The sequence below is a fragment of the Mustela lutreola genome, chromosome 4 (genome assembly GCF_030435805.1).
Source record: "Mustela lutreola isolate mMusLut2 chromosome 4, mMusLut2.pri, whole genome shotgun sequence".
In the NCBI taxonomy this organism is placed as follows: domain Eukaryota; kingdom Metazoa; phylum Chordata; class Mammalia; order Carnivora; family Mustelidae; genus Mustela; species Mustela lutreola.
Genome location: NC_081293.1, coordinates 136,494,913 through 136,517,406, shown reverse-complemented (window position 1 = coordinate 136,517,406; position 22,494 = coordinate 136,494,913). Strand labels below are relative to the sequence as shown.

The 22,494-nt window shown below is 37.9% G+C and overlaps 1 long non-coding RNA gene across 2 annotated transcripts in view; it reads left to right on the top strand.

The window, feature by feature from the left end:
- Positions 1-22,494, top strand: part of LOC131829430 (uncharacterized) — a 186,932-nt gene that overhangs the window by 21,091 nt on the left and 143,347 nt on the right. Inside the window, exon 1 of one of the 2 annotated variants that reach the window (XR_009352849.1) lies at positions 536-9,589. The exons of the other annotated variant lie outside the window; for it this stretch is intronic. This is a non-coding gene — a long non-coding RNA (uncharacterized LOC131829430). Of the gene's footprint in view, positions 1-535; positions 9,590-22,494 lie in introns of those variants that run through there. 2 annotated transcript variants of the gene reach the window in all.

Sequence of the window (22,494 nt, the reverse complement as noted above, 5' to 3'; positions counted from 1 at the left end):
GGGAAATCATTTTAGTAGTAGTCAGATTTCTAGAGAGACCTTAACCAGTAATTGCAAAATGATATGGCTTGGTCTGGTGTCCCAATTCAATATCAAGAATAAAAACCTCAGTTACTCCTTAAGTGAAAGATGCTACACTTACAACTGCTATGAAGTGGTGGAGAAATAGAAGTGGGATTTTAAGCCATTAAACTTGTCTCCCACACTGATTGAAGACTTATTTGTAAATATCACCAGAAGTATTTATTTAGGGGGGCAAAAATATCCAGATTACTTGGATGCAAATGCTTTTGTTATTTGGAGAATATGGGTATCTTTGGTCAAATGCAACTATTTCTAAAATATAATTACACACTACTTCAGCCCTCCTTCTCTGACCATCTTCTCAGAAGTCTCTTCTAGGATAACCAGGACCCTGGTTAATTAATGCTTTCTGAGGTCTACTTTCCCGACAGATATTGAGGCTTTTTCTTCTTTCAGAGGAAAAAGTTTGTCCTAGGTGATAACATGTCAACACTTGCCCAGCCTCATCTAGCTTGTTTTCCAGTTAACAGGTTTAGTTTTGGCCTCAGGAGGCAGGAAAATGAGAGAGAGGGAGAGGAGCCTGAAGGAGCTCAAAATACCATTACTGTTCAGTACAAAGCAGGGTAAACCAGTTCTGCCAAAGACCACAAATTTCTGTATTTCCTTGTGTTTGTTCATCAAAGTTTCACATTTAAAAAAACTTTTATGTTTCTTTTGGTTTCTATCATGTGCTTTACAGATCATCTATTTTATTTTATTTATTTATTTTTAAGATTTTATTTATTTGAGAGAGAAAGAGGGAGTGAGAGAGAACATGAGAAGGGAGAAGGTCAGGAGAAGGTCAGAGGGAGAAGCAGACTCCCCATGGAGCTGGGAGCCCGACGCGAGACTCAGTCCCAGGACTCCGGGACCATGACCCGAGCTGAAGGCAGTCGCTTAACCAACTGAGCCACCCAGGTGCCCTAAAGATTATCTATTTTAAAGCAAGAAAATGAGAATAAGGTAAAATTCTAAGGAAAAATGATGGGAGCCTATGAGAAGTTAGTTGTTCCCTTACTCAGAGCTAATTCATATTTGACTAAGCAGGGGCTCTACAGTTATATTCTGAATAGCAGATTACTCTTATAGACAAATAGGGCATGTGTCTTTCTCTCCCCAAAGGGAAACTATATTACTGGATTTGAATACTAGGATGCATCTGCCAACATGGGACAGAATAGTTAAAAAGGTGATGGAAATATGAATTTTCCATTCAGAAGAAGAGAATAGATATCTCAGGCAACTGAAAGAACATGTTCGGATCAGTAAAACTAAAGTGTAAAGAATATAGTACTTTTGTATGGAACAGACTTCTCTAGACAGGAAAGAACCCATCTAAATGCTGAGGGACAAACCAGTTAAGAGGCCTGAGTCTTCCTTTTTTGCAACTGTAAAATCTGGTAATTAAACTGGCCAAACAGAAGATATAATAAACATAAATTGAAATAAATCTGCATATTCCAAGCCTAGTGAATTTTTAAAGATTGAATTAAGTAACTAACTGGAATCTTAAAGACGAAAGAACTCGTGCATGCTTCCTGAAGTCAAGAGCGGTCTAACTTAAAATTCTGTTGTCTCTGAGGACAAATTATAAAGAGCTGAAGAGATTCAACATCACATGAATAGCCTTTGCTCCCACTCAGACTGTAAAGTCAGGTCTGAAAAAGGAATATTCTGTATAGAAGCATAAATGTTAAAATATGAACATTTTGCTTTGATATCAATCCAAAAATAAATAAATGAATTAAATGTCAAAAATGTCTATTCTAATTTAAACTTCTCTATATATAACCTAATGTGTAGTGTGAGCTAAAAATCTGTTCATGCTAAGTGACAGAATATTCTCTATGCAATATGTAGGTGTTAAGTAAATGCCCTAATTCATTTATTATAAACTACTTTTTCCCATTTTAACCTCTTCACAGAGGCTATAGTTATAGATTTTTTACTCAATGTCATGCTGTGGTTTAACTAGCAGCATCTTTCTTCTTAGTGCCACTTCAAATAGTGATACAACTTACAGCGAATGGTGTCTTATAGTTGAGGTATAGTATTCAGTACAGTTTAAATATTTTATTTGTTTTTTTCGACAGAGAGAGACATAGGGAGAGAGAGAAAACAAGCAGGGTGAGCGGGAGAGGGGGAAGCAGGCTTCCTGCGGAGCAGAGAGCCCACTGTGGGGATCGATGTGGGGCTCGAACCCAGGACCCTGGGATCATGAACTGAACCAAAGGCAGGTGCTTAACAATTGAGCCACCCAGGCACCCCAGTATTCAGTGCAGTTTAAAAAGCAAAACTCTGTCTAGAGTCCTAAGGATCCCAAAGATGTGCTAGTATTTATGAGTTCTTTTTAGAGTAAGTGGGAAAATGCTGAAGAAGGGCTCCAAAGAAGGTCTGTGCCTGGGAGCAAAGATTATAGGCATGGTCAGGAGGACATTAGTAAGCAAGGAAAATGAGCCTTATGAAGACACTGGTGATTTAGGTCTGGTATTAAACTCTTCTAGGTCTCTCCTTCGTCATTTCCAAAGCTCCTACAGCTGGGTCTCGCCAGTTTCCATCCCTTCGCATTGTGTTGGAGATCTCTGATATACTGGAATCCATGGAAAGTTTCGTATACCCTAATACTGAGCAGAATAGTAGGTATGATCTACTTTCTAGGTATTACATTTATCCAAATTTGTGGAAGGTGTCTTGTACTTCCAAAAGATTTAGAACTTAAGACTCATAGAAAGTAAATGTATTTTTAACATCTTTAAGCATTTTTTGTCGTCCTACTTAGATCATCTTTTTTTCCCCTTCCTATTTATATCATCTTAAAACAGCATAGTTCTCTCATAAGGGTTTCAGAGATCTTAAGGGACAAAGTAGCAAAGAAGTCAGTATTATCGAAGATTAAAGCCAACAACTTAATGTTTTAAAAAGATATATAGAGGGGGGCCTGGGTGGCTCAGTGGGTTAAAGCCTCTGCCTTTGGCTCAGGTCATGATCCCAGAGTCCTGGGATGGAGCCCCACGTCAGGCTCTCTGCTCAGTGGGGAGCCTGCTTCCTCCTCTCTCTCTCTGCCTGCCTCTCTGCCTACTTGTAATCTTTGTCTGTCAAATAAATAAATAACATCTTTAAAAAAAATAAAAAGATATATAATGTAGATAAGGCTGTGGGAAGACATGTAAAAGTGGTTACTTTTGAATGAAAACTACCCATTTTTTTTTTTTTGCCTTATCAATATCTTTAAACTTTGCCACAGTAAATGTATTGCATTTGTAGTAATTTTTTAAAAAGCAGTAAAGGTTTTTCTTATAATTAAACCATGGATACTCTAAAGTACAGCTAGGATCTTCAAGGATTTATTTTTAAGGATACTTTTGCTTAATAAGTTCATCCAAGAAAGTTATGGGCACCATCTAGTCCAACCATAAAGTTCATGTTAGTGATTCACCAAGAAAAAATCAAAGAGGTCTCAAATAAAATCAGAAAAATGAAAGCTAAAATGCTGCAACTATTGTGACAGAAACACAAAGGACCATAAGAGACTATAAACAATTTTATGCCACCAAATTGGACAACCTAGAAGAAATAGATTAATTCTTAGAAATGTACAACCTACCAAGACTGAATCATGACAAAACCAAAAATCTGAACACAGACCAATTACTAGAAAGGAGATTAAGTTAGTAATCAAATTCCCACAAACAAAAGTCCAGGACCAGGCTTCACTCATAGATTCTACCAAACATTCAAAGAGGAATTAATACTAGTTCTTTTCCAACTCTTCCAAAAAATGCAAGAGTTGGAAGAACTCTTCTAAACTTCCTTTGAGGCCAGCATTACCCTGATACCAAAGCCAAAAAAGGATTCCACAGGAAAAAAATTTTGGCCAATGTCCTTTGATGAACTGAGATGTGAAAATCCTCAACAAAATATTATCAAACTGAATTCCATAATACATTAAAAGGATCATACACCATGACCAAATGGGATTTATTCCAGGGATGCAAGGATGGTTCAACACCTGCAAATCAATCAATGTGATAAGCCGCATTAACAAAATGAAGGATAAAAATGATATGAACATCTCATTAGATGTTTAAAAAAAAATTGACAGGCAACTGGGTGGCCTAGTTGATTAATTGTTGAACTCTTGGTTTTGGCCTAGGTCATGATCTCAGGGTCTTGAGATTGAGCCCCATGTTGGGCTCTGTGCTCAGTGCAAAGTCTGCTTAAGATTCTCTCTCCAATTCCTTCTGATACCTCCCCACACACTCTCTCTCTCAAATAAATAAATCTTTTTAAAACAGCATTTGACAACATTCAACATTTTTTTAATGATAAAACTTTCAACAACACAAGTATAGGGGGATCATACTTCAAATATGAGAAGCCCACAGCTGACTTCATACTCAATGTTAAAAAGCTGAAAGCTTTTCCTCTAAGATTAGGAATAAGACAGGGATGTCCATTCTCACCACTTTTATTCAACATAGTACTGGAAGTCCTAGCTAGAACAATTAAATGGCAAGGAAAAAGAAAGGGCATCCAAATTGGAAAGGAAGAAGTAAAACTATCAGTATTTGCAGATGACAGGATACTGTGGATGTATAAAACCCTAAAAAGTCCACCAAGACACTGTTAGAATAAACAAATTCAGAGAAGTTGCATGATACAAGAATCAATAGATAAAAATTTGCTGTGTTTCCTCACACTATAGTGAACTATCAGACTTTAAGGAAACAAGCCCATTTGCAACTGCAACAGAAAAAAGATATTTATGACTAAGTTTAATAAGGAGGTAGAAGACTTGTAAACTAAAAACTATGTAAGACCTTGGGATGCCTAGGTGGCTGAGTTGGTTAAGCGGCTACCTTCCACTCAGGTCATGATCCCAGGGTTCTGGGATCGAGTCCTGCATTGGGCTTCTTGCTCGGCAGGGAGGCTGCTTCTCTCTCTCGGCCTCTGCCTGACACTCTGCCTGCTTGTGCTCTCTCTCTCTGTCAAATAAATAAAATCTTAAAAAAACAAAACTATATAAGACCTTGACTAAAGAAATCAAAGACAACACAAATGAAAGATATACCATGCTCATGTATTGGAAGAATTAACATTGTTAATACGTCCATGCTACCCAAAGCCATCTATAGATTCAATGCAATCCCGATAAAAATTCCAATGGTGTTTTATAGAAATAGAACAAACAGTTCTAAAATTTGTATGGAACGTCAAAAAAAAAAAAAAAAAAACCTCCAAGTAGCTAAAGCAATCATGAAAGAAGAACAAAGTGGAATAATTTAAACTGTATGGTATTGGTGTAAAAACAGACATATCACTCAGTAGAATAGAACAGATTCTCCAGAAATAAACCCATGCATATATAGTCAATTAGTTTATGACAAAGGAGCCAAGAATATACAATAGGAAAAGGACAGTCTCTTCAATAAATGATGCTGGGAAAACTGGACAGCCACATGTAAAAGAATGAAACTGGACCACTGTCTTACACCATACACAAAAATTAACTCAAAATGAATAAAAGACTTGAACATAAGACCTGAAACCATAAAACTCCTAGAAGAAAACATAGGTGATAAGCTCCTTGATACAGTTCTTGGTGATGATTTCTTTTTAATCTGACACCAAAAAGCAAAAGCCACAAAAGCAAAAATAAACAAGTGTGATTACATCAACTTAAAAAGTCTTCTGTACTGCAAAGGAAATCATCAACGAAATGAAAAAATAACCTACTGAACAGGGATAAATATTTGCAAATTATAATCTGATAAGGACCTAATATCCAAAATATACAAAGAACTCCTACAATTCAATATAAAAAAAAAAAATCCAGCTAACGATGGGCAGAAGATCTGAATAGACATTTTTTTTTTTTCCAGAGACAACCTACAGATAACCAACAGGTACATGAAAAAATGCTCAACCTCACTAGTCATCAGGAAAAGGCAAATCAAAACCACGATGAGCTATCACCTCACACCTGCTAGAATGGCTATTATCAAAAAGACAATAAATAAGACTGTTAGAATGTGGCGAAAAGGGAACGCTTGTGCACTGTCGGTGGTAGCAGAAACTGGTGTAGCCACTGTGGAAAGCCGCATGGAACTTCCTCAAAAAATTAGAACTATCACATAATCAGCACTTCCGCTTCTGGGTATTTATTTAAAGAAAAAAACACTAATTTAAAGAGATATATACATTTCCATGTTCACTGCAGCATAAGATACAATAGCCCAGATCTGGAAACAACCTGCATGTCCACTGATGGATGGATGCAGAAATTGTGTTGTTTATATACAATTTGAATATTATTCAGCCATAAAAAAGAATGAGATCTTGCCATCTGCAATAAGGTGGATGGTTCCTGAGGACATCAAATGAAATACCCCTTGAGGGATAAGTGAAATAAGAAAGACAAATACTGCATGATCTCTCATACATGTAGAATCTAAAATGAAGCAAAACAAACCAAGCTCATAGAAACAGAACAGATTGGTGGTCATAGGAGGCAGGGACTGGGAAATGGGAGAAATGGATGAACTGTTTTTTTTGTTTTGTCTCTTTCAACCAAAACAATATACAGTTATACACGAGACAGAAAGAGTCCACAAACTGATGCAAAAAGAATCATTCTGCCCTCTGTCTTGAGAGATGGCAACTTCTTCGTGTTTTTATGCATTGTATGCATCTGCTCTCTCTGGCCAGGCCACAGCAGGAGCTTTTCACTTCAATAGATAAATTTCTTAATCTTGATTTTTCAAAATGCTGGACCTGAAGACTTGTTTGGAAGCTACTTCAACCCTTTGCTGCAGAAACCCCCTTCAGTAGATATTTAATTTGTTCCAAATTAAATATATTGATAAGCCCTATTTGAAAATAAGTGATGCAATAAAATATCTGGTTTTTTTGCTTAGTGGTTAACACTGGTTTAGGATGTCATGCCTCTCCTACCACGTATTTGGTAGAAAATTGTATTTCTGCTTCTTCTATTACTCAAAAAATGTCAGGATTATTAAGGTTCTTTGTTTTCTCAAATCATGTTAATATTTTCTGACATATCGTTCTTTCCTCCTCTATCTTAGGTGTATGTAATTTTATCAGCTTTGTGGGAAAAACAGATACTCTTAAGGTCTGAACTGGTATTTGAAGAGAAGCTCACTTTTAACTCATGTCTAATAACATTACACTATTGTTTAGGAAGAGATAGCAGGCCATGTCTTATAAATTTTAATATACTCTTTCTGTCATCAAATAACAAGTGAATTATCCTACTGATAAACCATGGGACTCCTTTCAAACTGGATGATGTCTGGTTACTGTATTTTTGCCAACTAAGCATACAGAAAAACATTATGCGATGGGCACTATTTCAGTGACTTCAGGAACTTGCAGAAAGTTAGCACCTCTTCCCATAATGCTCAGAGAGCAGCATTCTTTGTAATGACTTCAGAGGGAGGAACAAAAGGGAATGGAAAGGAGAATTGACTAACTATTTCTGAAACTGGGTAGTGGAGCCTCTGCAAGCCTCCATTTCCTCCCTGGTAAAATAAGAGAATACCTTCTTCGCAAAGTGGTTGACTATTGAAAAGGTTGGTGTATTTGGAAAATAGTTTGTAAAGCTCTATGAAGACTATTATGATTGCATAAACATGAGCATTGAGCATGTTAGGAAAGACCTTGTTAAATTTGGTGCTTTACCTGAAGAGGTAGACAGGGGGCTGGCTGAACGCTGTCGACCCTTGCATTACAAATCCCAGTCCCAGATTTCCTGGTTTGCCAGGAAATTGCATTCACACTTGGTTAAGCTAGAGGGATCTATGCCACTTCTCTGCTAGCAAAGGAACTCCCCCTCCAGCAAAGGTGTGCAATGAGGCTGATGTGGTCCTTTATATAGTAAGTGTGGGGGTATTAATGGAAAGGAGGAGGTTAACATTCTCTTGGAGCTATTCAGGGAAGCTCTTCCAATTGGGAATTGAGATGGGCAGCAAGCTATGATTTAAACAGCTAATGGGCTTTAACTAAATAGGCCACATGGAAAGCTGGCTGGCTGGATTACAGATCAACTCTTCCTATCTCTGTGTACACACCTAAGGCTGTGGACACAATAGTCCCACACCCCGAGTAAAGTAAGAGCTGAAGATAAAGCTGATGACTCCCGTTTCCTGGGGGTAGGAAGATGCCTAGTGGCTGAAGGGATCTGCTCTGTTTTCTGTAAGCAAAGATCGTGCTATCATCTGATTTTGTGGCAACAGAGACAAAGGCGAATTTCCTGACCAGAGTGAATGACAAAGAAATGAGGCAAATTATTGAGAAACTGGTGGATGTTCATTGAAGGGCAACAAATATGATTTATAAGCCTGAGGGACTGCCTTCAGAGGAAGATGAAAGAGACAAGTCTCTTCGCATGACCACCAGTTCTAACTAACGGGGACTGGCTCATGGGCCCCAAGTACTTGGAGGGTGTAAATAGCAGGGATGGAGAGAAATTACTTAGTGTGGTCCAGGGGGACAGGAGGACGAATGATGGAAACGAAAGTCAAAACAAAGATGATTTAGGCAGCTGAGCAAGTCTCATGCCCTAATGGAGAGATCTATTATAAACTATGCTCCCCAGTCCCCCGGGAGGTATGGAAGCCCCATCACTTTTGCCATTTACAATTGGAAAAGGCACTAAAAAGTAGATCAGCGTATTGGAGAGGGGAAAAACCACCACATGCCCTCAGAGGATCAGTAGGATGACTTAATAGGTCTTTTCCATCTGAAATTACTGTGATGTGGCTTATGTGCTTGGGGACCTGAGCTGCTAGAATAATTTTCCATCACCTGGGCTTCTTTTCTGTTACTGCAGGAGCTCAGTGAAGAAATAATAGGTATCAGAGAGCCACTTCTGCATTCTAGATAGAAGTCTGCAATGTACTGATGCTTTAGTGTGAAGGCAGAGCTGACCAGGCTAAGTCTCGAGTTGAGACATCAGTGTACGGGAAATACCTACATGTACTGATTGAGACTCAAGACAGCATATACCACTGAGCCTCCAAGACAAAGGGAGAGGAGTTTGGCCGCATTTGGTTGGTAGTTGCATAAGTGAAAAGTTCAAGTAGCTTATTCCCTAAGCTAGGAAAATAAAAATGTCCAAATAATTAAACCCTCTCTTAAAAAAAAAAAAAAGAAAGAAAAAAAAAGTTGACCTTCAAAATCTAGTAAACATTTACTGGGTAGGACCTGGAGGACCCATGTTTTGAATGCTGTTGATACTATATTTCTGTCCACAGCTGCAGTTGTATTAGCAACTGACACATTCTGAAACTCTTGGTGGCCCAGAAGGCCCAGAAGGGCACACGAGGCCTGGAAGCAGAAGCAGTCTGGGGTAACAAGTGGGGAGGCAGGGGCACGCCTTGGTCAGATGGAAATTGGGGCAGGCAGTAAAGGGCCGGTTTCCCTGTGATTGCTAGAAGGAGCACAGCTGTGACCATAACATCCCTTCTCAGCCAGAGGATGACACAGAAGCAGAAGGACAAAATTGGTAAGAGGATGATGGGAGGGAGAGAGAATCTTCTGGGTTCAGGGGTTGTTGGGGGGAGACCCATAGATGTAAGTTCTTCGCAGGTGGAGTATGTCACAGTTCCTGATAAAAATATTGTATGTGGTTGGGCGTAAGTTAAACTTGGCGTTCTGGAACACTGACGTTTGCTACAGATTCAGGGTTTGACTTACACCCGACAGATATAGGTCAACCCTCATCCTGCTGCTCTCAGCAGCTGTAGCCAATGGGAGACAGAGCTGCCCAGCACGCCAGTTTAAGCTGCTGCTAATAGATGGAAATCAACCTAACCCCATTTCCTGCCTTTCTGCTGTCCTCACTTGTCTGTTCGTGGCCAGTTTAGGCACTGGCTGAACGGCTAGTTCACTGTTAACTGCTGGGGGACTGGCACATTCCCTTTTTATTTAAATGGAAGATCTGTTTTTAAGTCTCTAAAAGAAGGACTGTGTAAAATACAGTAAATTCTCTCTTATCAGCTTAAGGGCAATCCTAAACTGATAGAGCTATTTTGCTCATCTTTTGCTTCAATGAAATTTAGAGATGTTTAGACAGAGTGAATCTATGACGGAGGACTGTTTAGATAGATACAGAAAAGATACAGCAGAGGTTAAGTGACTTGTCCAAGATTACTCTGAGAGGTGATGGTAGGGACAGGAAGAGTAGGGAATAGTCTGAGAATAAATGGGGGAAATTATCAAAATAAATCTGGAGAAAGAACATCATCACTGAATAAAACTGATTTAATTAAGATCTTCCCCTTTTGTTAAATATCAGTTGGAAATCCCAGTTCTGTAACATACATTCCTTTATCCTAGACACTCAGACCCTTAACTTGAAAGTGAGTTCAGATGTTTTCCTGTGCTCATATTTTTAAAATTTTTATTTTAAAGATTATTTATTTATTTGACAGAGATCACAAGCAGGCAGAGAGAGAGAGAGAGGACCCTGAGATCCTGTCCAACCTATTCTTCTCAATGAAAGTGACATTAAATCAAGCTAAATCTGGTCATGTGGCCTCAACTGTTTACTCACTAGGGCTTATGGAGTTGAGTTAGAGGTTGAATTAGAAAGACAAGCTTTATGCTAAATGTTCAGTAGTAACTACTTATCTTTTGGCAAGATTTTTATGTCTTGTCTTTTTTTTCCCCCTAGACCGGTTGAACTAAACTGGAATTCCAAAAGCAGAGAATTCCATAACTCAGATTTTTGATTCAAACAGATTACTACTTTCTTTTCATCATTTTAAAATAGCAAAAGAATCCCTGAAACTACTTTTTTCTACTAGTACTTAAGCTTCCAGATGATATTCGTGACTGAAAGTTAGCCATGTTCTGAAATAACAGGTCACTTCCTGTTCTTTGTGTTTAAGCAAATGAAATTAGGCTTGTTAAATAATATTTGAAAAATATTTAAAAGAAAATAAAAAGCACCCAGGAACGTACCAGCCAGTGACAACCACAAGAACATTTCTGGGTTACCTCCTTATTTCCACCCACACATATACATTCCCAAATTTATTATGTTTGAAATGTTTTTTGTAGATTGCCAAATTGCCCTCCAGAAAGGTTAAGTCAATTTATAACCCATTTTCAATAAGTAAAATAATTTTTTAAAAAGCAAACAAATTTTAGATTTTGGAGTCGAACAATGATGCCTTGCTGCTGTTTTTATTTTCTTGTATCTTCCTCACTCCTAAGGTCGACCATTTCCTATGGTTATGTGGCCAGTATTAGTGGACATTGTATTTGATTCAACAGCAATGTGGTTTCTGGAATTGACCCCAGTGCAGGAATGGGTCCTGATTAAAATAAACCAAGCATGGCAATCCAATTTCTCTTGCTAGTTAGTGAATGGCTCAAAATTAGAACATGGCATTCCTCTGACAGCAGTTTGATCCAGCGTGGTCCTAAATTGACTCAATAAGGCTGAAAAGAAGGACTTGTATTTCATTGCCAGGAAAGCGACTGCATTTCTTAAAGATGTGAACAAGAAAGCATGTTGCTCTCAGTATTTCCTGGGTAACATCTTATGATCTCGAGAGAAGCCATCCTGTCCTTCTAGCTACGTGAAACTATACATTTCTTGATTATTTAGGTCAGTATGATTTGGTGTTTTGATTTTTCCAGTGAGAAGTTGTCATAACCCTTTTTATTCTATGGGATTGTTTTGTTTTGTTTTTTGGTCACTTCCTATTGTACTTTTATTTTTGGTGTGGTAAGAACTCTACTGAGGATACAATCTTAATATTACCAATATGTCTCTAATTTCTCACTTATCATTTACTCTTATTTAATGTACAGATTATAATTTAAATCTATTAAATCCATCAGTGCCTTTCTTTCTGATTATTCCATTGCACTTATCCATTCATTAACTCATTCGTTCATCCATTCAAGAATGTATATATGTGAACTACAAGGTGCCAAACACTAATAGACTATATAAAAGAGCCAGTAAAGACATACTCTCTGTCCTCATGGAGTTTGTATTCTGGAGGAGGATTGAGAGGTTAGACATTAACTGAAAAGCCACACACATGAGTATGAAGTGTTAATGGATAGATCCTACAAAAGGAAAGGCAAAATACATGAGAACTTTAATAGGATTAGATCTATTTAAGGAAGTCAAGAGAAGCTTCCCTGGAGAATTTGCACCTGAGCTATGAATGATAGAGAAATGGGGTAGCTAGGTAAGAATGTTACAGGCAGCGGAAATAGCAGGTGCAAAGTCCCTTCTCAGGGACAAGCACAAATAATATGAAGGATTGAAATAATGTAGTACAGCCCACACCTTGAGAGGTGTCTGGTAGAAGATGAAGAATGGGGGTTAGAGAGTGAGGGGTGGGGGATGGTGACCATGTAGGGCCAAGAAGTCCATGTTAAGAAGTTGTTCCTTATTCCTAAAATCTGTAGGATATTGCTGGAAGTGTCATCTTTGACAATCGTATTACCCTTGCCTCCAACATCCAATCCAATATCAAGTCCTGTGAATTTTGTCTTCTAAATATCTCTTCAGGGTGTCCACTTCATCCACTTCCCTCCATCATTACCAGCACTTTCTTATTCTGTTTTATCATTACTTCTGCCTGGACTAGTGGAATAGCCACATGAGTGATTTGTTTACTCCTATCCTTGCCCCACTCCACTCCATTCCTACATGGCTACAAGAATACAGACCTGACCTTGGTACCACTGGATGACCTAGAGAACACTGAAAGAGGACCAGTTTGGTTTCTGGTGTTCTTAGTTTGGTTTTTGAGAGGAGAGAGTGTGGAATGGGCAGTTTGTGAGTTCAATTTTGGACCTGTTGCATTTGAAATACCCATGGGATGGATGTCCTAGCAAAGAAGCTAAATAGAAGGTGAAGATTAGGTAGGTGTCTTCTGTTTGCCCATCTAGAGTCACTCTCCACCCTTCTCTATTCTCTGTCTCCGAAGAGACTGAGCTGTATGGAATGTATTACGATTTCACATTACCTGAGCACCTAGCTTCCAGCTGGGTACAGTGCATGGGAGGTACGGGCAAAAGATTGGAGGAAGAGAGTGAAAATGGAGTATTTATTCCTTATTATCTGCATCCTGCATTCTCTCTTCCTCTCCTGCGCCCTTTCCTTACCTCCCCTTTCTGCCCTGTCTCCTCCAAACTCTCCTTTTTATGCCTCTCCCTTCTCCTGCCCTTCTTCCTCCCATTTCTTTCTCTTCTTTCTCTCTCTGACTCTCATCAGGTAACAATTTCTGTCCCCTTGTTTCTTTAAGCCTAAGGCAGTAATAGCTTCTTGAGACACTGTACCACTATCCTTTGTCACTTTCCCCAAACCCTTTGTAAATGATTTTTTAACTAAAATTTCCTTAACTACCCACTCTGAGTGTGCCACCCTATTTCTTTCAGAAATCCTGACTAATACTGATAAGAAATGGTTGAGCTAGAGTTAAATTTGGGTTACGTGCGTAAAGGTTGTAATTGGAGCCATGGGTATGAAAGCAAATACCTTGGGAGACAGCATAGAGAAGGAATGGGCCCTGAAGAACTCAAACATATAATGGCCTCCAGAGGAAGATAATCCTGCAAAGGAATTGGAGAAGTAGTAGCCAAAGTGATAGGAGAAAAATCAGGGCAGTGTGTTCATGGAAGCCAAAGAAAGCACAGGAAAGGAAAACAGGGTTTGTAGTCAAAACTATCAACTGGTTCTGCAACGTTACTGCATTTGGTGACTTACACTGTTGTGAATCTGTTATGTATTTTCTGTGTTGCCTTCTTTATAATGCTTTAAATTTTAATATTAATTTATCTAGAATTTATTTTAGATGCATATATAGTCAAATTTATTTTAGAATACATTTTAAGATGAAAAATTAACCATGTTTCCTTAGCCATTATGCCAGCATCATTTATTAAATAGTTCATCACTGTTACCATCATTTCCTTCATCAAACACTGTTTTCAAAAGCACAAAGAGATGTTTGAGCACTTTCTACTAGATGTTTAAGAGTTTCCTATTTGCATTTATATTGGCTCAGTGGTTGTCACTTTATCATTCATTTTAGCATCATTAGAACGAGTCTAACCATTTAATTCTTAATTTTCAGAATTCTTTTTTTTTTTAAGATTTTATTTATTTATTTGACAGAAATCACAAGTAGGCAGAGGAGCAGGCAGAGAGAGAGAGAGAAGGAAGCAGGTTCTCCGCTGAGCAGAGAGCCTGACTTGGGGCTCGATCCCAGGACCCTGGGATCATGACCTGAGCCAAAGGCAGAGGCTTAACCCACTGAGCCACCCAGATGCCCCTAATTTTCAGAATTCTATTATCAATAGACCTATTTATTCTTCTAGATGAACTTTAGAACCATTTTATCAATTAAAAATCTTTGAAATTCCTTTTAAGGTTTTTAAACTTTTATTTTCTTATTGACTTAAAATTGACATACAATATTATTTTAGGTATGCAACATAATGATTTGATATTTGTACATATTGTGAAATGACCATGACAATAAATCTGGTTAACATCTGTCACCATAACCTAGTTACAGAAAATGTGTGTGTGTGATGAGAACTGGGATTGTTTTAATCCTATAAATAAAATCAGGAAAAATTTAAATCTTTATTTAGTCTTTTAGCCCGAACTTGGTAGATAAATCCTTTCACTTTCAAATATAATTTTTAACTTTAAGAAAAGTATAGTCACTTTCTTTAAATAACATACATAGTTTGTGGAAGAGATTTCCAAATATTTTATATTTACATTCTTTTATCTGATATTCTTAGATATGCTTTGCTATCTTTCTCTGACTTTAAAAAAAATTTGGATGAGAGTAATATGTTTCTGGTTAAAAAAAAGTAAGAAGAAAGAAACCTTTCATATATAATCCTAATAGCCAAGACCCAGATCTCAACACCATTAACTTTTTGGTGTACTGATTAAACAGTCCCTAAATTTTTATGTATGTGCATTTTTAAGTTTCATATTCAAATGAGATACTATATTGTTTTGTAACTTCTTTCATCTACTATATAATGAACATCTCCTATTACTATGTGCACTTCTAACTTTTCATTCTTCATTGGTACATGCTATTCTGTTATAGAGATTTACCTTAATTTATTTAACCAGACTCTTATTGGGACCTTTGCTGTTCTCAACTTTCCAGCATTAAATCATGCTGCAATAAACCTTTTTTACCTCCTCAATTCCAAAGAGCCTTGAAATTTTATTTTTATTAAATATTGAATATATACAAAATAAAATTTGTAAAGTAAATGTTTAAGGATAAAAAAAAGTAACAATACAATGATCACTTACTTGTATACACCCTGTTCTAAGACATAGACCATTTAAGGGGTACCTGTGTGGCTCAGTTGGTTAAGCCTCTGACTCTTAATTTTGGGTGAGGTCATGATCTCAGGGTTGTGAGATTGAGCCCTATGTCATGTTCCACACTGAGCATGGAGACTATTAGGATTTTCTCTCTTCCTCTCCTTTTCCTACCCCCTCCAGCTTATGCTCTATTTCTCTCTCTGGCTTATGCTCTCTCTCTCTCTCTTTAAAAAAAAAAAAAAAAAAGACCTAAAACATTTAAGTCCCTGGGTGTCCCTCTCTGATCCTATCTTCCTTCCTCATCATTGCCTTTATTTCTGTTTTATCACATGTACATGAACATATAATCGATAATATTGCATTTTTAAAAATTTCATACAATTGGTATTTTGCTGTATGGATATTTTTGTGACTTACTTTTTCCACTCAGTAGTATGTTCCTGAGATTCATTCATGTTATTGCAAATAATAAATTTATTCATTTTTATTACTGTGCAGTATTCAATTATATGAATAGATCATTATTTTTAATCTATTTTACTGTTGGTGACTATTTTGGTTATTTCCAGTTTTTGCTGTTACAAGTATGCTAGCATGAATATCTTTGTACCTATCTCTCAGTACCTGTGTACTAGAGTTTCTATAGGCCAAGCAGCAGAAAGTGGAATTTCTGAGTCAAAGGACATACACATTTCAACCTGATAGATGATACTAAATTATCTTTCAGAATGGTTGGAATAAATTTTTTCTCCCACCAGCAGTTGTATAAGAATTTATTGGTTCCACATCTCTAATTGTTGGTATTTTACATTTAAAATTTTTTGTCAAACTGCTGAGATTGAAATAATATACCACTGTGGCTTTAACTTGCATTTCCCTGCATACAAATGAAATTGAATATATTTTCATATGTTCATCTACCAGTTGTGTTTTCTCTTCAGTGATGTGGCCATTCAAATCTGTTTCCCATTTAAAGTGAATTAGATTGTATTTTTCTTATTGGCTTACAGTTTTTATGTAGTCCAGATACTAGCCTTTTGTCACGTACATAAAGCAAATAGCCTTTCCCAGCTTATGGATCATCTTTTTACTAGTTATGGTATCTCCTGATAAACAGAAGTTCTTAATTTTAATGTAGTTCACTTTAATAATATTTTCCTTTACTTTTTGTGCTCTTCTGTCTAGCTTCAGAAATTCTTCATTCCTTTAATTACAAAGGGCATTCTCTTATTTTATCCTCAAGAGGTTTTAAAGCTCTACTTAATATTGAATCTTTCACCTACCTAGAATTGATTTTTGGCATGTGTTGTGAGGTAGGGGTTCAGATTCTTTTTTTTTTCCCCCCTGTATGAATAACCAGTTGTCTCAGCATTCTGTACTTAAAACCCATACTTTCTCAATTGATTTTCAATGTTAGCTCTAGTATACTTGAGAATCAACTCATCAAGTTCCATTATCTATTTCTCAATGCCCACCTGCCAAAATAAACACCTTATTGGGATTTTAAGTGTAATGAAATAAACCTGTTGGTCAATTTGAAAAGGAGTGACAACTTTATAATATTAAATCTTCTTATCCATGAACATAGTATCTCTTTCCATTTAGGTTCTCTTTAATTTCTCTCAATAGTTTTATGATTTTCTATATACAGGTCTTACTCATATTTTGTTAAACTTATTCTTACATATTTAATGTTTTTGATAGTATTATAAATGACATCTTTTTTATTACATATTTTAATTGCTTGTTGCTGGTATATAGAAAAGCACTTTTTAAATACTTTGCAAGTCACAATTTCACTAAAAGATTTGAATTTTGATTTATATATTGATTCTTTTGTATTTTCTATGTATAAAAAAAAACTTATCTCCTGCAAATGATGACTCCCTAGTTTTTGCCTCTCTAATCATTACAAATTGTATGTAAATTTGTACCATCTGATATTTCCAATACTTGATTGCTATGGATGATAGTTATTTGTTGTTTTTGTTGGGTCTCACGCTGCTTTTCTTTTTAAACTGTGGATTCCTATTTCTATGGGTATTCTCTAAGGTGTAGATTGAACGGAGTTCATTTAAAAAAGATTTGCATTTGTTTCTGCTATGTGCCTATGGGTACTACTGAAGGAGGGCCACTGTAAACTAAATTCTCAGCTTAACATTTTTCCATACAACCTAGGTAGTGAAAATCAGGCATCAAAATTCACCTGTAAGGGCTAGGTTTTAATAATAAACTTTCAGGGATTTTCCTTCCCCTTTACCCAGTGCCACATTTTAAGAAGAGCAAATGTCTTTGTTGTTTGGAATGGAGGCCATTTTATTTCTAGTGTACTCTTTTGAGCTTTCTGTAGAATGTTGTCCTTTAGATTGCCTTCTTTGACCTGGACCTGTACTTTACCTTTCATCCATATCTTGCAAAGCTAGGAACACTTGAACTCAAGATCTGATCTATCAAAAGCCCTCAATGCAGAAGCAAGCGTCAGTGTCTGAGTCATCTTATTAGGGCCTTGCCTTGAATTCATGCTGACCTTGCCTTATTATATGTCATTAATGCGTTTAAAAATATAGTTCTACATTTTATTAATCATTTTTAGCTATTGCCAATTGGAAGGTTTTTAAGGGTATCTAGTTTGCCAGTAGTCTTCCATCCACTTCAGCTATATTTTCTCATATCATAGATCTTTTCACTTCTAATATCTGCTTTATTGCCTAAATCTCAGTTTCAAATATCTTTAGCCATCATCTCCTGTCTTTGAGAGCCTCTAATTTATTACTCCCATTTGAACAATTATCCAATCCCATTAGGACTCCAATCCAGTCACCACCAAATGTTTACTGTCCATTTCCTTGGGTTATCCTCATTCAGATTAGAATTTATGCAGGGTCCCTGTGTTGCAAACTCTAGTGAAAATAGTGTCTTTCAGAATTGTGCCATGTCATGGTCCATCATCACAATCACTCCCTTACCCACACCCACAGTGTCTTTGATTTCTTCTCCTTCTAACATCTGATCTGGCAATAGTTATTGATTAAACCCAGCTCTGTCTTCCTACTCTGTAACCTAGTTCTGGAGGAAAACAAGTGATTATGCCGACTGGTTTCCTTCTAAATTTGTGTGGCTTCAGTGTGCGCAGCAATCCTACTGTATTTCTCCAGTCTGTTCAACTCTACTATCCTTCAAAGCAACTTCTCTGCAAACCCCACCCTTCCCTGATCCCACCTCCCTCTCTCAACTGATGACATCCCTTTTTATTTCAAAGATTGATCGATTGATATGAGAGAGAGCCAGCAAGAATGTGGTGTGTGGGGGAGGGGAGTGGGAAGAGGAGCAGAGGGATAGGGAGAAAGAAATTCAAGCAGACTCTGAGCTGAGCACAGAGCCAAAAATGGGCTCAATTCCATGACCCTGAGACCATGACCTGAGCAACAGCCAAGAGTCAGACACTCAACTGACTGTGCCACCCTTCTTATTTCATTGAGGCAATGGAAGCTAACACTAGAGAGCTTCCTCATTCATGTACCTTCCAACCCACCAAACTCCCTGCATTTGTAATATATTCTCAGCTTCCCCACTGGTGACTGGATTAACTATCCATGTTCATATCTAAGGCCACCTGTCCACATGTACACAGGATCTCATTCCTCCTCGCCTTCAGCCATAACTATTAGTAATTCTCTATCATTTTGCTTTTCCTTCTGCTCTAAGAATGGGCACATGCCATCAAGTTGTTTTGTTTTGTTTTTGTTTTTCCTTCTTAATACAAAACAAGAACTTTCCTCTTCTGGGAAGATGAAGTTGATATACTTTTCCATACTCCTCTAGCTAAGTAAAACTAAGACTCTTGGATATTTATATATGTGTGTGTGTGTGTATAACACACACATACACAGAAAGGTGAGAAAGGAGAAGGAACTAGAAACTTAGGTCCACAGTGGTTAATTCCCCCTATTTATTTGCCTGCCTCATGTATCCCAGACTTGGAGCCTAAGAAGCTGGCAGCCCACAAACACCAACAAGCAGACAGAAAAAGCCCCAACAAAAGCCTGCTCTGTTTAGCCAAAGGACCAGGAAAGTGTCAGCCTAGCAAAATAGCAAACTTTAAAATTATCTAAAGTGCTCTACCCCAGCCAAAAACCACAGAAAAAATTGTGGCCCTACTCCCACTCATGCCAGGAAAGTCCTAGTGGGAAACCCAGACTTCAGCCCTCAAGAAGGGTGTACCAAGGCATCCCAACACCTGCTAAGGTGGAATCAGAGAAGGATAAGGAGGGAGCTGGTGTTTTCATCCCCACCAGGTGACACACAATGATACACGTTGTCTCCTCCACCTCCTCCAGGGGGGGGACCACACAGGAAGCCTGGACTCCCATCCCTACCTAGCACTGGCAAAGCCTTCCCCTTCCTGATGGGTATGGGGTGTTGTCAGACAAAGCCTCACAAACTCCAGGACTTTCACCACCACCCAGCAGTAATGAGGCCCTTCTGTCCCTCTAGCCATGAAGGTATCAGTGGAGGCCCTGTGGGGAATGAAAACTCCCACTCCGGCTGAGCAGTATTGAGGACCTGTAAGAGCGCATTGACTTTGCCTGTCTGCATCACCATTGTAACCCCAACACCTGGAACTTTGCTTAGTGTATGATAGGAGCTAGTTGCATGATCTTGCTCAAATCACTGATCCCTTCTCTGTGAAACAATAATAACTACCTATATGTTTTGTGTGAATTGCATGGATTGATAATGGAACACTCTTAGAACAGTGCCTGACAGGTGAAGTGCTAGCCATTGCTGCCGATGCTAGTGTTGTCATTATTCATTCCTTACAGATCTAGATGCCTCTGAAACGGAACTGTAGCCTTATCCCATGAGTTTTTATTTGTAGTATTTTCATTCTTATTTTCTAAGTATTCTGTAATTGCAATCACATTTCCCCTTTTATGCCCAAGAGATCTATAGAAGTATATTTTTAAATTTCCAAGTGGGTGGGAAATTTTTGTTTAAATGTTTGGTCCTAATTTGTAGTTTTATTGTTCTGTGGTCAGAGAATATGTCTGTGTATGTTGTACTTTAGGAGATTTATTGATGTTTTCTTTATAGTCTAGCACATGATCTATTTTTAAAAAATAATTTCTTCAATTAAAACAATTTTTCCCCTTTTCCTCATTGTGAAGGCTTTTATGCTAGGGATACATCCTATAAACATACTTTTCAACACACCAAACTAGACAGTTAAATGAAATAAAAGCTTCAATCATGTTGAGTTAAAATGCTTTATTCCTGTTCAATTTGCAGTAAGCACAGATTGCAAAGTTCCCCAGAGGGAGAGAAATGGGAACAGGCACACTCAGCCTTCAGGTGTGATTTGTTAGTTGTTCTTCTGCTGCCTCTTTTCTCCCTCCAGTTTTCTCCTGGTGAAATAATGCTTTTAATTCTAATTGTAGCAGATTGTAATTTCCAAAAGTGGCCACAGCAATACTTCTGGTCCTACATGCTGTTCCAGGATGTTTCCACTTCCATCAAGAGGTTAAGCCTCTTTGCAGGATTGCAAGCTGGGTCATAAATGGCAATATGAACTCTGTGTGTTTCTCTCTCTCTCTATCTCTCAATGCCCACCCTTGGAGGCCAGTCACCATTTATTGGGGAAGCTCAGGCTACATGTAGAGGCTCCTTGTTTATAACCCATAGAACCTCCACCATCTACCATGGGGCCAGGGATAGCCACCATCCATCAGTAGACATGTGAGGGAGTCTCCAGATGATTGTAGTCCCAAGCCATCCCCATAGTGCCCTGTCAGAATCTGACCCATAGACTTAATGAGCATCACAGGTAATTGTTCTGCATCATTAAGTTATAGGGTAATTTGTTACTCAGCTATAGTAACCAGATCACTAAGGATGGTGTGACCTCAGTTAATCAGAAAATTCCATTTAGAAGGAAGGTGCTATAATGAGAAAAACAATAGACTAGGACCTAGGAGACCTGGGTGGTTTGGCTGGATGAGCTCATAACTGGCCTTGGGTCCTTGAACAAATCTTGTAACCTTTCTGAGTCTTAATATCCACATATGTTATAAAGACAGTTGGACCGTCTAGGCCTCTTCAAATTCTACAATTAATTAATGTCTTGATATTAAAAATTTAGCATTATAAAATATTTCATATTAGAGATCGTCTCTTTTCATGAGCTTTTGCATATCTATATTTGGTCAATGATATTCTTGATTTCATAGTTAAGTTTCATTGGGCAATCTTATCTTCCTGATTTCTAAACTATTGGAAATATATTTCCAACGTATTGACAATAGACAGTAGGATCATTTTTTCTCTAATTTTATTTTATCTGTTTTTTAAAGATTTTATTTATTTATTTGACAGAGAGAGACCACAAGTAGGCAGAGAGGCAGGCAAAGAGAGAGGGGGAAGAAGGCTCCCTGCTGAGCAGAGAACCTAGTGTGGGGCCTGATCCCAGGACCTTGAGATCATGACCTGAATGGAAGGCAGAGGCTTAACCCACTGAGCCACCCAGGTGCCCCTCTCAGTCTAATTTTAATATAAAATAAGCTATAAAGCTGGCTATGCATTTGCTGCAAGCAGAGGGCTCCCCAATTTCCTTTCATAGTAATACATTAAGCACTGGTTTGGTTCCCTACTTTTATATTGTTCGGTGATCTCTGCCTACTATTTTGGGTGTTCTTTGTTAGTTACCAGGTGACATGCTGCCAGAATATGCTTACTGAGATTTTACTGTCTCTGTCTAGATTCAGCATACTGAGAACTTTAAATACGCCTTACAAAGCTAAATCTGCTATGGGATATATAAGGCCCGTTTCTCATCAGTTGTAACTCTCTGGAAGCCACGTTGTTGGGAGGAGTCATCTATTATTCCACATACATTCCAGAAGAAGCTAAAGCAAGTGTTTAATGCGTGCTTTCCAACACACACTACTCCACGATCCCTAGAGTGTGATGACTTGGGACAGCTGCCTGCCCCGAGTCGATATTCAGGGGACCCAGCCATGCTGGCAGCTTGTCAGTGAGTCAAGGAGCACCAGCTGGGGCCCCATAACATGCTTTTA